The sequence below is a fragment of the Elgaria multicarinata genome, chromosome 1, assembly GCF_023053635.1.
Source record: "Elgaria multicarinata webbii isolate HBS135686 ecotype San Diego chromosome 1, rElgMul1.1.pri, whole genome shotgun sequence".
NCBI lineage: Eukaryota > Metazoa > Chordata > Lepidosauria > Squamata > Anguidae > Elgaria > Elgaria multicarinata.
Genome location: NC_086171.1, coordinates 101,048,891 through 101,066,481, shown reverse-complemented (window position 1 = coordinate 101,066,481; position 17,591 = coordinate 101,048,891). Strand labels below are relative to the sequence as shown.

The 17,591-nt window shown below is 43.3% G+C and overlaps 1 protein-coding gene across 3 annotated transcripts in view; it reads right to left on the bottom strand.

The window, feature by feature from the left end:
* Nucleotides 1-17,591, bottom strand: part of RABGAP1L (RAB GTPase activating protein 1 like) — a 206,038-nt gene that overhangs the window by 117,696 nt on the left and 70,751 nt on the right. The gene's annotated exons all lie outside the window — the stretch shown is intronic.

Genomic DNA, 17,591 nt, shown 5'->3' with positions numbered 1-17,591 from the left:
GAGCAGGGGGTTGGACTCAGTGGCCTTATAGGCCCCTTCCAACTCTACTATTCTATGATTCTATGAACATGTGGCCCTCCAGATGTTTTTGAATAACTCCCATTAGCCACAGCCAGCATGGCCAATGGGAAAGAATGATGGAAGTTGGTATCCAACATCAGCTGGACTTCACGGTGGCCTTAAGAGGCAAGGCAGGAGTGGAGAAATCCCTTGTTTGAGAAAGGATATGATATCCTAGGTTCCACTCCTCTTCCCTTCCCACTTGTTATCCCTCAAAAGGTTGCCTGCAACATGAGAACCACTTTTGAATGGCATACCACCAGACCAATAAGGAGCAAGAGAAGACTGTGGCACTCATCCTCACTACAAAAGCATCAGGAACGAGTGTGTTATTTATTTACTGCTTGTGCTGAGTCCCTTATACGCTGTCTGATGCATGGGGGAGGACAGCTTTGCTCTAGAACAAGATATAAATGATTTTAAAACAAATAAATTAGGTGAAGTGCACAAAGGCTGCTGCTTGCTCCTGTGGGGGGTGGTTCTGGAGCTGTCCTCCCGCAGGAGGGGGTCAGAGACTATGTGCACGAAGAATGTGCTGTGAGGGTTTATGTTGCTTTGCAAAAGCATCTATTGGTTGCCTGTAGATTTTCCCATTGCAAGGAGTCACTGGAGCCTTTCCCACCAAAGGTCAGCTGGCTTGAAGCATCTGGAACTCCCTCTTCTGGTGAGCTACTTTGGTGGCAGAGAGTGTAAGCAACTATGTTTTGGCTTCCAGGATCCTTGATACAAGACCAAGTATGCTTCATACTTGTGCAACTGCACAATTTCAGTGAGGTTAACAGAGAGATAGTTTCCACAGTGCCCTGTGCCTGTGTGTGATGCACTTAGAGCATCACAGCAGAAAGTATTTATCATTATTATTCCTGCCTTAATTACTTTTCTCCCACCATCTGAGGCCAGCTATTTTTAAAGAACTTCTCTCTACAGTAATGCTGTAATTACCTTCCCTCAAAATAGATTCTGCTCATCCCTGCTTATGCAGCTCTGCACATTTTAAAATTACCACTATATCTCTATGGAGACCTCATTGTGATATTTAACTCACATAAGATAAAAATTACACACACGTGTATTTAATTTTAGAGTGCATGTTCGAAGGTTTATGTAATCAGGATCACCAACTTTGGCAGTAAAAATGTTTTATTTGCCATATATAGCATGAACAAATAGTAGAGCAAGCCCACCACTGCAGCTTGCATATAGAAATGCTGTTTTTGCAGTGTTTTTGCTATAAGACACAGAAAAAAATGGATACAATATGTAAATTTCAATTACCCTCTCATTTAGCCCAATCAGGTGCTATTCACCCCTTTGACCAATTGGAGTCTTCCTGGGGTGCATTTCATATCCAGGACTAGGGCACAGTGGTCTAAAGAGTCACTGCTGAGGAATAATATCTTTACCCACATGGCCTTCAGCAATAACCCCATTCTGCCTCCAGCAATAACTGGGTGGATGGTGGAAGTGGGCTGCTAGCCCAATAAGCCTTACTGCATGGCAGTGGCAACTGAGGCCGCAGCTAGACCTAAGGTTTAACCCAGGATCATCCCGGGTTCGTCCCTGCCTGAGCGTTGGATCCCCTGTGTGTCACCTAGATGAACAGGTTTGACCCCAGGACAATCCTGGGATAAACCTTAGGTCTAGCTACGGCCTTAGTGGAGAGTTTTAGCAGCTGATGAAGTGGAAGGAGGTACACCAAGCTTTAGCTGCAGTTGAGAGGCAAAAAAGCTACACCTCCTATGGAATTCACTACCTCAAGATGTGGTGATAGCCACTAGACAAATTCATGGACTATAAACCTATGAATGCCTACTATTTATGACGCCTATGTGGAATTTCAGGTTCAGATACGCTGTAGTATGCCTCAAAGTACCCGTTACAAGGGAGTAACAATGGGAAACAGCTCTTACTACCATCCTGTTTTGGGGCTTCCCAGAGCCATTTAGTTGATCACTGTAGTGAACAGGATGCTGGTTTAGATGGACCTTTGGTCTTATCTAGCCTGACTCTTATGTTCAGCCCGCATCAGCATCTCATCTATTTAAACTCATTCTTCAAGCACCTCGGTAAACTTCAATTACTCCTCCCAATCATGCCTTACCACAGTATCTGCTGAGCAGCTCCTGCATATCTGCCACAGAGCTCCAGTTAGTCGCTGAAAGATCTGGGGAATGTACACATAGGGCATTGGCCAGGACTGCTTGGCTTCTCCACATGAATTGAAAGCATGGACTAGTGCACACTCAATCAATAGTGGCAGGCAAGCTGACTTTCAGGGATGTGTGTCCATTTTTGTTCTCTCATAGAGAAATCCCCAATAAGCTTATGATGAACCCGAGGTTTCCACACAAAAAAGTTTGAAACATACTGATTTATAAGAGTTAATTTACGAACACATTTTCCTCGGAAACCCCAATGTGTAGCAGTATTTTTTCAAACATGTGCTAGTAGGAGCCGCAAATACAGCTCTCCAAGATACTGAACTCACATCCTATATAAATTGTTGGCAAATAGTAAAGCAATAGTGCTAGTGTGCACTGGAGCGCCACACCAGCATGATTTCTGAGGCACTGAAAAAATGCAGGTTGCTTACCTGTAACTGTAGTTCTTCGAGTGGTCATCTATGCATTCACACATATGGGCTTTGCGCCTGCGCAGAGACCAGACCGGAACCTTCTATAGCTGAGTGGAACGTTTTTGGCGGGAACCCCTCCCCCACGCTAACGCGCACGTCCATGGGGTTCCCGCCCTTACCTCAGTTTACAGGAGTCCGACATTGTGCCCCCATAAACATGAGTGTAATTTCAATAAAGTACATTCCACGTATAACTGTGTCATTTGTAAGTCTCACACCACCAAGTGGGGATGGTGGGTGGGTTGTGTGAATGCACAGATGACCACTCGAAGAACTACAGTTACAGGTAAGCAACCTGCATTTCTTCTTCGTGGTCTCTATGCATCACACATATGGGCGAGTAGCAAGCTGACATATCTTTGGAGGTGGGTTGGTGCATCATCTGAAGATCTCCGAGAGCACTGTCCTTCCAAACGAGCAGTCGTGCCTAGCATGGGTGTCCAAACTGTAGTGCCTAACAAACGTGGATGGAGTGGACCACGTTGCAGCTCTACAGACTTCTGTCAAGGGAACGCCTCTGCTGAAGGCAACAGATGTTGCGACAGCTCTGGTAGAATGAGCTGTCACAGGTTTCACAAGCTCTAGTTTAGAGATAGAGTAAGCAAGTTCAATTGTCTCTACAATCCAGCGTGACAGTTGCTGGCATGAAACAGGGAGTCCCTTATAAGGCTCACCATAACAAATAAACAATTGCTTTGTTTTCCTAAAACTCTCTGTCCTAGCCTTGTAAAAGGCAAGAGCTCTCCTTACATCAAGTGTATGTAAAGCAGACTCGACAGGTGATGTAGGATTCGGAAAGAAAACTGGTAGAGTGATATATTGGGACAGATGAAAGGTTGACACTACCTTAGGCAAGAAGGCAGGGTCTGTGCGTAACACAACCTTATCCTTGTGAAAGATAGTGTAAGGAGCATCTATCCTGAGAGCTCTAAGCTCACTTGGACGTCTAGCAGAAGTGATGGCTACTAAAAAGACAGTCTTGAATGTCAGAAGCCTACAGTCAGATAAGGCGATGGGCTCGAAGGGCTTCTTTGTCAATGCCTGTAACACCACTGATAGGCTCCATGGTGGAACGATACTCTTTACTGTCGGTATCATATTTTTAAGCCCCTTTAAAAATTTCCTCGATGTTGGATGTACAAAAGGTGTAAAACCATCCATGCCTCGATGAAAAGACGTAATAGCCGCTAAGTGAACTCTGATGGAACTGAGTTCGAGTCCCTGCTGATAAAGTGCCAATAGGTATTTGAGAATCAATGACAAAGGGCAAGATTCAGGTGCTTGATCGTTTTCCAAGGCAAAAGTTTGAAATCTCTGCCACTTTGCCGCGTAAGATTTTCTCGTTGAAGGCTTTAGTGATGCCAACAATATATGGTCTACAGTTAAATCCTTGGTACGAGAGGAGGAATGGATGATATTCTCCATGCTGTCATCTTGAGGGTCGACAGGTTTGCGTGTCGAACCCTGCCTTGGTGTCGAGACAACAGTGTCGGTATCGGCGGGAGTCTGATGTAATTCCCGTCCGACAGTCGAAGGCCGTGGGAGAACCACGTCTGTCGAGGCCACCACGGTGTGATAAGGATGCAGTCCGACCTGTCCGACTGGATTTTGGCCAGCACCTTCGTCAACAGTGGAAACAGAGGAAAGATGTAAAGAAGATTTCCTTTCCAGGTTCTGGTGAAAGCATCTCCTAGCGAGTGCTTTCCTCTTCCTGCTCTGCTGCAGAACCTGGAACAAGCTGCGTTTTCTTCGGTAGCGAAGACATCGACAGCAGGGAGGCTCCAGTACCGAAAGAGAACGTCTCTTACTTCGGTATCGAGCTCCCATTCGTGGTCGACGTGGAAAGACCTGCTGAGGGCGTCCGCGATGATGTTTTCCTTGCCCGCTACATGGATCGCCGTCAGGTGAGTATTTCTCTTTATGCACCAGTTCCAAATCCTGAGTGCCGATCGATTCAGAGGATGAGACCTTGTCCCACCTTGTCTGTTGATGTACGCCACTACCGTGGTGTTGTCCATCGCGATCAGGACGTTTCGGCCCTCGATCATTTGTGAAAAAGTTTTTATTGCATTCTCCACCGCTAGCAGTTCTAGGTGGTTGATATGATGTTCCCTCTGGGAAGGAGGCCAACGGCCCTGAGCTGTGAGGGAGTCGCAGTGTGCTCCCCATCCGATCAACGATGCATCCATCGTGATCGTTACCGAAGGAGTTTCTTGCTGGAAGGGAACTCCTTCTAGGAGCATCGACATCGAAAACCACCATTTCAGAGATGCCCTTACTTGCGTCGGGATCAACAGGTAAGTTCGCCGGGCATCATGTTGAAGATCGAAAGTTCTTAAAAACCAGGCCTGCAATATTCTGATGACTGCAGTTGTAGCTGCCATCAAGCCTAATAGCCTCTGAATTGTCCATGCCGAGACCTTTCGGCGGCTCTCGGTAGCGATGGCTAACTCTTGAAGGGTGCTTGCTCTGGTCGAGGGCAGGTATGCTCTCCCGTCCCGAGACGATAGGGTTACCCCTATGAAGTCCAGCTTCTGCTGTGGGGTCAAGATGGATTTCTCCTCGTTGACCCACAGACCCAACGAGACCAACAGGTTGAGGGTGGTTGAAATGTCCGCTACCAGATCTTTTTTCGGGACCGTGAAGTATCGGGAGAAAAAACCCTGGTTGAGTTCCTCTGCGGGTACTGGAGAGATGGCTCCTTTCGCTAGGAGGGTCTGTACCTCGAGAAGCAGAGGAGGGGATGGCGCCGTTACTTTCACCCCCGAAGAAGGAGGAAGGACATCGAGCTCGATGGCATACCCCGAGTTGATGACAGTGAGCACCCAGGAGTCCGATGTTATTGACTCCCATTGATGGTAATGTGGTGCTAGGCGGTTCGCAAAGGGAGGTGGATCTGGGATAAAGAAGTCAAACCCGCTGCTTCTTAGAGAAGTCGGGCTGACGTTTGCTTTGGAGCTGTTGTTGCTGCTGCCTCTGCTGACCTTTCGCTGTCGACAATTGTTGCCTGGCTATGGCTGAAGCTTCACTCTGGAAAACTCGTGCCAGCTCTTTTTTGTCCTCTGGGAGATGTTCACATAGTGATCCTATTTTCTCCCAGAGGAAGAGCTGGTATCGTGCCATGGTAGCCTCGTAGGCTGATGCCCTGATGCCCAAAGAGGCAGAGGAGTAAATCCTCCTGCCCGTATGGTCCAACTTTCTGCCTTCTCTGTCCACGGGTGCAGAATGTGCCTTCTGTGAGTGGCCTTGAGCCGACTCCACTACGATCGAATTAGGTTTGGGATGTTGGACCAGAAACTGTACATCTTCCTCTTGGACTCGATAGAGGGTCTCTAGCCTTTTCGATGTGGCTTGAGTCATAGCCGGTGTTTTCCAAGATAATTGAGCCGTTTGCTTTAAAGCATGTGGAATAGGGATGGCAAGTCGTTGGTTGGTTGTGGACTGGAAAACGTCGTAGATTGGATCGACGACCGATTCATCCATTTGCTGGATCTCCAGTCCTAATGCCTGAGCCATTCTAAGCATATGGTCAAAAAATCTGTCCATATCGTCGGAAGGGGAAGAAGGGTCCTTGTCAAGAACCTCATCTTCTGGTGAAGGCATCGATGGAGTAGCCGACAACCCCGACTCAGAATCCGATGGGTAATTATCCTCAGGCAAGGATACTGTAACCACCTGGAGGTCTACATGCTCCGTCGGTACCGTGGTAACCGCGGCAGTCGATGCCGATGGCTGTGTACGGTGTCGAGGCGTCGACACCGTGGACGTTTGGTGGGCGGGCGGTGGAGGCAGCGGTAGATGACACATCCTCGTAGGCGGAGGGTGCGCATAATATTCTTCTTGAGGGTACTGGTGATCACCCTGGAAGTATCGTTGTGGGCGATATCGATCCCATACATAGTCGCCACATACTGATTGGGGATAAGAGTATTGAAAAGCTCCTTCCCATTGACGCCTTAGAGTGTGCCTTGGCGAAGGCGGTAGAGGGATTAGTCCCTGAACTTCTTGCAGCCTGGCAGGCTCTCGGAAAGAGGCCGCTGAAGCCGAATCCCGCAACTCGCCCTCCGATAGACTGGGAGGATGTGTCGGTACCGTAGCCATCGGTACCGACTGGGATCTCGATACCGAGGGAGGCCTCGGTATCGAAGCGGTCGGTATGGCAGGAGGAGTAGAGTGACTCCTAGCCGGTTCCGCCGTGCGGGATGACCCTAACGAGGGTTTTTCCGCGTCTTTCTTCTTCTTCTTCTTCTTTTTCTCCATTTCAGAAGAAGATTTGGGAGTCCGGGCCTTTTTGGAGATTTTCCTGGCCGCGGAACTCGCCAGTGACCGTCCAGGCGTTAGGGGTATCTGAGCCCTATTAGCCGCTCTGGAATGTTCAGGCACCTCAGTGCAACAGTCATCAACGGACTTACTGGCTGCCGTTTTGTCAATTCTCGAAGATTTGGGAGTCCGGGCCTTTTTGGAGATTTTCCTGGCCGCGGAACTCGCCAGTGACCGTCCAGGTGTTAGGGGTATCTGAGCCCTATTAGCCGCTCTGGAATGTTCTGGCACCTCAGTGCAACGGTCATCAACGGACTTACTGGCTGCCGTTTGTCCAGGCGTTAGGGGTATCTGAGCCCTATTAGCCGCTATGGAATGTTCAGGCACCTCAGTGCAACGGTCATCAACGGACTTACTGGCTGTCGTTTGTCCAGGCGTTAGGGGTATCTGAGCCCTATTAGCCGCTCTGGAATGTTCAGGCACCTCAGTGCAACGGTCATCAACGGACTTACTGGCTGCCGTTTGTCCAGGCGTTAGGGGTATCTGAGCCCTATTAGCCGCTCTGGAATGTTCAGGCACCTCAGTGCAACGGTCATCAACGGACTTACTGGCTGCCGTTTGTCCAGGCGTTAGGGGTATCTGAGCCCTATTAGCCGCTATGGAATGTCCAGGCACCTCAGTGCAACGGTCATCAACGGACTTACTGGCTGCCGTTTTGTGCATCCTCGAAGATTCAGCCAAGACTCAACTTTATGGCCTTCACCTAGGTACAGGACGCACAGGGAGTGCCCGTCAGTTGGAAGGAGCTTAGCTCCACATTTCACACACTTGCGAAATGGGGCCTTAACTGCCATCCGGCTAAGCGCCGCGATCAAAATCGCTGAGGAAAATCTAACTACTAAAAAAAAAAAAAAAAATTTTTTTTTTTTTAGATAGAATAGAAGAAAAGATGTTAAGAAGTGAGAAATAAGCGAAAAGAGGAAAGATTTGAAGTAAAAAAGGATTTTAAAGAGAAAACGCTAAGAGGTTTGGTTCTATGGTCTAAGCACAATGGCGGACGACGAAGAACTGAGGTAAGGGCGGGAACCCCATGGACGTGCGCGGTAGCGTGGGGGAGGGGTTCCCGCCAAAAACGTTCCACTCAGCTATAGAAGGTTCCGGTCTGGTCTCTGCGCAGGCACAAAGCCCATATGTGTGATGCATAGACACCACGAAGAAGAACTGTCAGTTATACTGTTGCAAGAAGCTTGCAACATGAGAATTAAGGTGAAATGAATATAGCCTTTCCATTCTGTCCGCCCGCCCGCCCCAAACCAGGAGAAAATGCATACCCCTCCCCGGTGCATTCAATGGCCTGGTTCAGACCACACGCTAAACCATGCTGCTTAACCACAAAATGGTAAAGGGAAAGGTTAAGCAGCATGATTTAGCATGTTGTCTGAACCAGGCCAATATATGTATCCCCCCAATACCCTTTTGTGCAAAATTTCTAAGGTGTAGAAAAGCTAAGAGATTAAAAGAATATCAAAGATTTGTTATGACATTAAACATAATACATATGAGAAAAGATAACAAAAGATTAATAGGTTTGGCATCAACATTTCACTTCTTTAAAATGGGATGGCTTTGTAAGTTGATAATCACCTTCAATTGAAATGACACATTTAGTTAAAGTATTCATGCTACTAAAAAGCATACTTTTTAGAACATTTGAATAATTCTTTTTCATGGCAGATCAATGTCATTTGCAGTTAATGGTTTGGAATACTCTGGAGAACTTTAATTCCACACATTTTTATCTCCTGCTTTTAATTTTCTTTTGAAAGAAAACTAACTTATTCACATGAAACCCAGAATTTACAACACAATTGCCATACAAATCCTCCAAATTATCTAAAAAAAAAATCTTAACAATAAATCTAGAATTATTTTCTACTAGGAGAAAGAAACAGCAGGGGCCAATAACTAGGTGCCTTCAATCAAGAATATCTATGTTAACAAACTTCAAAGTGATCTTGATAGGCTGGAGTGCTGGGCTGAAAACAACAGAATGAAATTTAATAGGGATAAATGCCAAGTTCTACATTTAGGGAATAGAAACCAAATGCACAGTTACAAGATGGGGGACACTTGGCTCAGCAATACTACAAACGAGAAAGATCTTGGAATTGTTGTAGATCACAAGCTGAATATGAGCCAACAGTGCGATATGGCTGCAAGAAAGGCAAATGCTATTTTGGGCTGCATTAATAGAAGTATAGCTTCCAAATCACGTGAGGTACTGGTTCCTCTCTATTCGGCCCTGGTTAGGCCTCATCTAGAGTATTGCGTCCAGTTCTGGGCTCCACAATTCAAGAAGGATGCAGACAAGCTGGAGCGTGTTCAGAAGAGGGCAACCAGGATGATCAGAGGTCTAGAAACAAAGCCCTATGAAGAGAGACTGAAAGAACTGGGCATGTTTAGCCTGGAGAAGAGAAGATTGAGGGGAGACATGATAGCACTCTTCAAATACTTAAAAGGTTGTCACACAGAGGAGGGCCAGGATCTCTTCTTGATCCTCCCAGAGTGCAGGACACGGAATAACAGGCTCAAGTTAAAGGAAGCCAGATTCCGGCTGGACATCAGGAAAAACTTCCTGACTGTTAGAGCAGTGCGACAATGGAATCAGCTACCTAGGGAGGTTGTGGGCTCTCCCACACTAGAGGCATTCAAGAGGCAGCTGGACAACCATCTGTCAGGGATGCTTTAGGGTGGATTCCTGCATTGAGCAGGGGGTTGGACTCGATGGCCTTGTAGGCCCCTTCCAACTCTGCTATTCTATGATTCTATGATTCTAAGAATCAGCCTGAATAGTAAAATGTTTATGCAAGCTTTATTTTCTTAATATGGTTCCTGAAGTTACTTTTCCTTATGTGATTCACAGAGAAGGGGCAAGAGGAAGATTAATTCCAACACACTTTCATAGTGGCTGGATCCAGAGTTGACTTTCTGTTCTGTTCATGGAAAGGACTGCAATCCAGTGGAGGCTCCTCATGGAGTAAAGGAGAGGAAGGCAATTTTTGATTAACCCCCCTTTCCTTTGTACTATCCCTCCACACCATTCCAAAGAACCCTCCAGCCATCCGAAGCATGTTTTCAAGGGGCACAAGGTGGGCGTGGGGGAGGGAGGAATGAGCTAAAATTGCCTAATATATTTTAGGGCACTTACTGTGCTAGAGGAATTGTAGATGAGGGATTAAATTCAAGCAGACATATTAAACATTTGTTGGGAAATAGCCATTTTGTCCACAACAGGTCAAAGCTGGAGTGGACTTCAGGTTTCATAGAATCATAGAATAGTAGAGTTGGAAGGGGCCTACAAGGCCATTGAGTCCAACTCCCTGCTCAATGCAGGAATCCACCCTAAAGCATCCCCGACAGATGGTTGTCCAGCTGCCTCTTGAAGGCCTCTAGTGTGGGAGAGCCCACAACCTCCCTAGATAACTGGTTCCATTTTCGTACTGCTCTAACAGTCAGGAAGTTTTTCCTGATGTCCAGCCAGAATCTGGCTTCCTTTAACTTGAGCCTGTTATTCCATGTCCTGCACTCTGGGAGGATCGAGAAGAGATCCTGGCCCTCCTCTGCGTGACAACCTTTTAAGTATTTGAAGAGTGCTATCATGTCTCCCCTCAATCGTCTCTTCTCCAGGCTAAACAGGCCCAGTTCTTTCAGTCTCTCTTCATAGGGCTTTGTTTCCAGACCCCTGATCATCCTGGTTGCCCTCCTCTGAACACAGCTTGTCTGCGTCCTTCTTGAATTGTGGAGCTCAGAACTGGATGCAATATTCTAGATGAGGCCTAACCAGGGCTGAATAGAGAGGAACCAGTACCTCATGTAATTTGGAAGCTATACTTCTATTAATGCAGCCCAAAATAGCATTTGCCTTTCTTGCAGCCATATCGCACTGTTGGCTCATATTCAGCTTGTGATCTACAACAACTCCAAGATCCTTCTAATTTGTAGTATTGCTAAGCCAAGTATCCCCCATCTTGTAACTGTGCATTTGGTTTCTATTTCCTAGATGTACAACTTGGCATTTATCCCTATTAAATTTCATTCTGTTGTTTTCAGCCCAGCACTTTGAAGTTTGATAACTCCCATGTATCTGGCTATCCTGTTGGTAGTGCCATTAAAAGTTAGTGAAAATTCTAATGTCACAGGAACAAGCTGCCTTATGCAGAGCCAGATCATTGGTCCATCTAACCCAGTATTGTCAGCACTGACTGGCAACACCTCTCCAGGTTTTCAAGTAGGAATATTTTCAGCCCTACCCAGAGATGCTGAGGATTCAACTTTGGACCTTCTGCATGCAATGCACTTCCTATACCAGAGCCACAGCTCCTCCCACTTTAACAGCATAGCCATGTTAAACTCTCAGCACAAAGATCTTTTTAGACAGAAGGAACTGGAAGCTCATGATGGGAAGAGATATATTACAATGGCAGTAGAATGAAAATGGGATTGTGCATGCACACATGCTATTAGCGTGTATGGCACGTGGGTAGACAGAAAGTGAGTAAAGGGAACAAGCAAGGCACTGCAAACAAAAACATATTGCAAGTCTTCTCACATAGAATGGAAAGTTTCCTTCATCTCTGAATTTTAATAAGACACCAAAGAACCAAAAGTTGACAGTAGGTGCACACATGATCATTTTATAAATAAAACCTGTTCAAGATCACCAATTATTGTCATGTTATAAATGTACAAAGCCAAATTTGTTTTCTATGGTTAATCCCACTTAAAATACCAGACTAGCATCTGCCCAAACCACTGAGGGAGCTGGTATCTGAAGAGAGATACCAAATAAATAAATAAATAAATAAATAGAGACCTTCAATGTGAGGATTTTAAGACAATTAGAACTGAGTGGGGGGGGGAGGCTTAAGACTTATATTTCATTCTATCAATGGATCACCAATTTGTGGAATATATTTCTGAGGTATGATCTGATTCCCTTACAAATGTCATCCAGGAATTCTATCACAGCAGCCACTGGGCTGTAAATATAAGAAGTACAACTGCCTAACCTACCTCGCAGGATTGTTGTGACAATAAAATAGAGAGGACGACGATCATCTATGCTGCCTTGGGCTCCTTGGAGGAAATTTGGGATATAAATGTAACAAAAATATTTATAAATAAATAAATAAATTTAAGTCCCACTGTATATAACGATGTTGATAGTATATTTTTGTTTGCCACTGAATGACTTGCACTGCATACCTGTAAATAACCCCGACTGCTTAGGTTGTTATTAGCAATATAATAAACAGGTTTCTGAAAGGACAAGGGAAGATAGAAGGAAGACCTCAGGTTCCTGAAACCCAATGGAAAGTAACATCTGGTAAGAAGTTCTGTAAAAAATAAAACCATTACATATCGGATATTCTGTTCCACTTCTCAGGTGTTTTATACAATCCATAACTACACAACCTCTCTCATGTAATAGGCTTAATTAATCCCAAACGGGACAGGTTTAACCTCCAGTCAACAGGTTTAATTAAACTAATCCTCTAATATCGTCCATCTTTTTCTTCCTCTTAGAGGCATCACCTACTTTTCTCTCTAATTAGATTATATCCAGGGAAAGGAACTAACGAGGAAATGTGGCAAGCTAAAGTGTACTACTTGCTGGAGAAGAGTACATTTATTCAAAGGATATGCGCGCGCGCTCTAGTTTCAATGAAACGCATTTCAAGAAGGAAAGCTAAAAATAGTTTAACAAGTTCACATGGTGCTACTGGTGGATATAATAATTTTTCCAACAAAGATATGAACACATTGTTACAAGGCAACACTCAAATGGGAAAGCTTTTATAGTGCAGTAATACTCCGCACTCTTCTCCTGATCTCTAGGCTCTGTACTCCTACATTTCCCTGTCATCTGGGACCTCTTTCTAGTACTCAGCTTTCCCCACAAATCTAAGTTTAATAGATCTATGTTGAATAAACAGCTAAAAACCCAAAATGATCAAAGAGCACATACCTTTTCTTACAAATCCTATCATCCTTTCTTATATCTAAAGGTAAATTATGTTTACAGAATTGTCTTTATCTATAGAGAGATCTAAATTTTGATTATTTTGTCTGAACCTTATATAATTTATCAATTTAGTCATTGTAATTTGGGTAGTTTTCAATATTTGGCAAATAATAACTATCTGAGCAGCAGTTACCATATAACTAGCCAGATCACTATGTGACCCTAGGCATACTTCGGAGGACAGCACATTTTGGATCTATTTCATCAATGTGATTTCTATTACAGCCTACTTGGAGTATTATGAATAAGCTGAAGAACTGTGAATAGAGTTCAAAACCTATTCTCATATAATAAAATGGGTAAGAGTGAATTTAATTGTCTCTTAATCATTACAAGTTGTGTTGGTATCCAAAAATGCCTTCATGGATCAGAATGCCATTAAAAAAATTATTCACTCACTTACATTTCCGAACTATAGATAAGGTGAACTGTCAGGAGCAAACGCTGAAACAAGTAAAACTGAAGCTCAATAAATTAAGTAATATTTTGGCAGTACTACAACACATCATCTTCAGTTTTTCTAATCTATGTTAAAAAAAAGTCTGGCATGTAACAAATACTAGGCATAGTATTTATTCTGCTCCAGCCACTGAATGTGGTAGATTCTATCTTCATTTGTTAAGTTTGTTCCCTCACAGCCTCACTACTTATTAACAGATTGCACTTCACAGAAGCTAGCAGTTTTGCTGCAATAGCTATTACTTGGCTACGTTTCTGCTGCTTAGGAAAGATGGACAATCCAAGGACCTCAAGCTAGAGAAAGGAAACGCCAGCCAGCAGTCAAGGGACCTCAATGGCAGCAAGAGCAAGCAAAAATGCAATTTATTGTCTTAGATGTACTGCAACAGGCTCTGCAGTGTCAGTCAATTCTGGATCCATTGCACATTCATCTGTATGATACATGTGGTTCAGCACACATTCATACTTTACAGCAGTCTTCCCCAACCTGGTGCACTCCAAGTGTTTTGTACTTAACTGTTATTAGCCCCAGCTAGCATGGACAATGGTCAGGAATGCCAGGAGTTACAGTCAAAAACATCTGGAAGGCACCAGATTGGGGAAGGCTTTACAGTTTTAGAAGTATATGTGCACATGAACATGTAATATTTGAAGAGGTCTTAAGGTTGGTTTCAGAGAAACAGTACAGGGTAAATTTGACATAGCGGGTTTTCATGTTAATGCTCTGAAGATCAAACTAGACATGATGTAAAAGTTCCATGATGGGAACTTCTCGGGTGCTTTTCTGGTATGTGTGTGGGTGAGTGTTTTACAAACATCAGTTGCAAGAGGGAAGCAATCTCGATTGGTACTGCAACTAGGGGGAATTTGCTGATAAAAATCACCCCATTGAAACTTCTGTGTACTCTCATTGGTAAAACATACAGGCACACAAGGCTAAACCTGTAAAACGTAAACGGCATAGCCATTACTTACTTATAGGAAAAGTGCAGCTGAGAGGGGGGTGGTTTCAGCAAGGAACAAGAATGAAGGGAAGGGTTTAATCTATACTTTGTCACAAAAAAAGTGTTTAATCTCCTTCTCAATAATTGGGCAGAAAACAGGCATTGTTATTAAAACAAATATACAAATTTCTGCAGTTTATTTACAAGGCTGAAACTTCTGCCACTAACCTTAAATGTCTGTAAGTTTATAGTTTATGTCCCCCTTTTTCTTAAAATTAGTAGAAGCAGCACATATATCCTTTAAAGACAGCATTCAAAACTGAAATATCCTTTATCTGATATAAATCTCTTAAACACCAAAACAGATCCCTCATTAAGGAACGATCTCACAAATATGTGATCTAAAACCAATGGTGGGAAGGGCATGATTAGGATCACAGAACGTTTTAAGTGACCCTCCCACCTGCTGCTTCATAATCATTTTTTAAACATTGGGGCTCTAATATGCCTGTTTTGAACATAATGTGTAGTCAGCTCACCGGAAGAAGAATTCTATGATCCAAACAGGATTCAGAATTCTGTGAGGACTCTATTTGCTATCTTTGTGTAATTAACTAGAACGGACCATGCAAAAACTAGGCAGTGTACAAACAAACGTCAAGTGGCCTCAAGCAAAACCAATCACGGGTGTTGACTTTTAAAAGTAGGTATTTAAAGCTTAACAAAAAGTATCTTTTTAAATGCCAATAAAACAAACAAGTTTACTGCTGTTATTAAGACTTGGTTCAGACACTCGGACTGCCATTTGCATTATTTCCTACAATGCAGCGTGGGGTTGGCATGTCGTCGGAACCTTGTGTGCCGTGTCTTACCCACCTTACAACGCATAGCATACATACAGCAGAGGTGGCAGGCTGGGTACAAAGCCTCTCCACTGCACTGCGCACCAGGTTCAGATGACACACCAACCCATGCTGCAGTGCTGAAAATAATGCAAATGGGGGTTTGCACGCACAGGGGTAGGGGAAGCAGCCACAATGGTTGTTTCCCTCGATGAGATCGTATGAAATTGCTGAAATGGTGAAGACTATTTTTCAGGAGGGGTTTTATACCTGCCTCAGATTTTATGGTTTTCTCCCGATCGCTGATTGCATGCTTTAATGTAAATACATTTTAGAAAACTATTGCATATTTTTGTGTGACGAGTATCTTGTATAAAGTGCCATGCACACTGACAGCACTATAGCGACAACAATAATATGGACTGCTTCAGAAGTGTTTTCTGAGAACATGGACAGAAATCTCAAAACATTTTTACAAATATCAATATATATATTTGCTCATCTAGTATACTGGACTAAGTACTTACATTTCTCTTTTCATTCTAAATATTTTATTCATCATGTTTGCCCACACCTCTAAACCACTTGTCCATTAAAAATGATTAAAATATGCAGATTTAAAAATAAATATAAAATAAAGTACTGGTGGTGCATAAGGAAACTTCTAGGGCTATAGTCGGAAGCCATAGGATTCAGCAACCTTTGCAAACTATGTCCTGGGTCTGGTCAGTGCCTTAATAACAGAGAGAACCTGAACTCTATAAATACTTGAGTTCTAAGGAAGAAAATTAGGCATTAGATTTAACAATATACTCACTTTAATTTCATAGTTAAGTTGAATATTTTAGGTTGCAGGCTATCTGTTGTGTTCTGTGTTAATTTTAGATAGATATCGTTGGGCTATCTGAAGGGATCAGGCAACAAGAAGATTCCACAGCCACCACACTTTGAAGATTGAATTCTAGATTACTCGGCAGTGTACATAAAATACTGAGAGAGGCCCTGCCACTAGGCTTAAAATCCAATTTGTCTTGAGACAATTCCTAATCCACACTTGCACAACAGTAAACCACAAGTGGAACACATCCTGCACGTTTTAGGGCTATGTGTTTAAAGACAAAATGAAACATACAGAGAAGAAACACAAAGCTTTTTTCTCTCCCTTTCTCTCTCTCTCTCTCTCTCTCTCTCACTCACATACACACACACACACACACACACACACACAGAGTATTGTCTAAAATACATTGCTCTGGAACTTTTAAAGAACCAAGGAATTGTCTTTGAGAATATGCCAGGTGGCTTTCCTTCATCATATTCTCATCACAAAACTACATCACCTCCAATGAAAATGTTTATAGGCACAATTTAATTGCACATGTTCTGGTAAAAAAATAAATTACACTGTGGACATTAAAAATGTTCTTTTCATATCAGGGCCACATGTTTATAAAAGTAGGGAAGTGGCAGCTTTGGCCAAAATCAATATTTATATACTTTACTGATAACTATACGCACAAGCCAGCCCAAACTAAGCTCTTTTAAGCCTTGCTGATTTTGATGGGAATGATTTAAGCATGTGCTAAAACCCTTAACTAAAATCAATAGAACTTAGACACTGCTAAACTTTGGCTAGCTCATGCCCTCGCAGGAGTCCTCGCAAATTATGCCCTTGCATGAGTCCTTGCAAATTGATTATAAAAGCTCACATACAAATCCCCTTCAAAAACCCTTTAACTGCCTTTTGGAATACACAGACATTGAGATTCTTACCTGGGTCTGATATTAAGCTCTTTCAAACTGTGAACAAAATTTGCCAAATACACATTTAACACTTCAAAATGTAGCTCTATGGAGTCTATTTAATTTTTTATTTATCCCTGGTTTAAAACAATGATTTAATATCTTAGGAAAACCACTGGGCCCAGAATACAAAATGTAAAAATACAAAGCATTATATCCAAGTATAGTGGGGGCTGCTTTTCTTAATTCACATTTTAAAATGCTGAGGAGTTATATCACACTGTTGTTACTGCATGTGTTACTTACAAAGCATACAAAGATGCCACAAATTTGTTCTAATTTAGTAGGTACTAGAAATTAAAAGTAATTTTAATATGTTTTGCTCACAAGGTATAATCTCTCAAGGCCTGCTTCCCACATAACTCCTTTTGATTTTAGTTGATTTTGATATTTAGTCATATATAAATTGTGCCCAAAAATTATTCATTAGGGGCATGCTTGAACCAATAGTTCCCAGAGCAAGGGGGGAGCTATGTGGGTAGGTTGGCCCTGAAATAAATAAT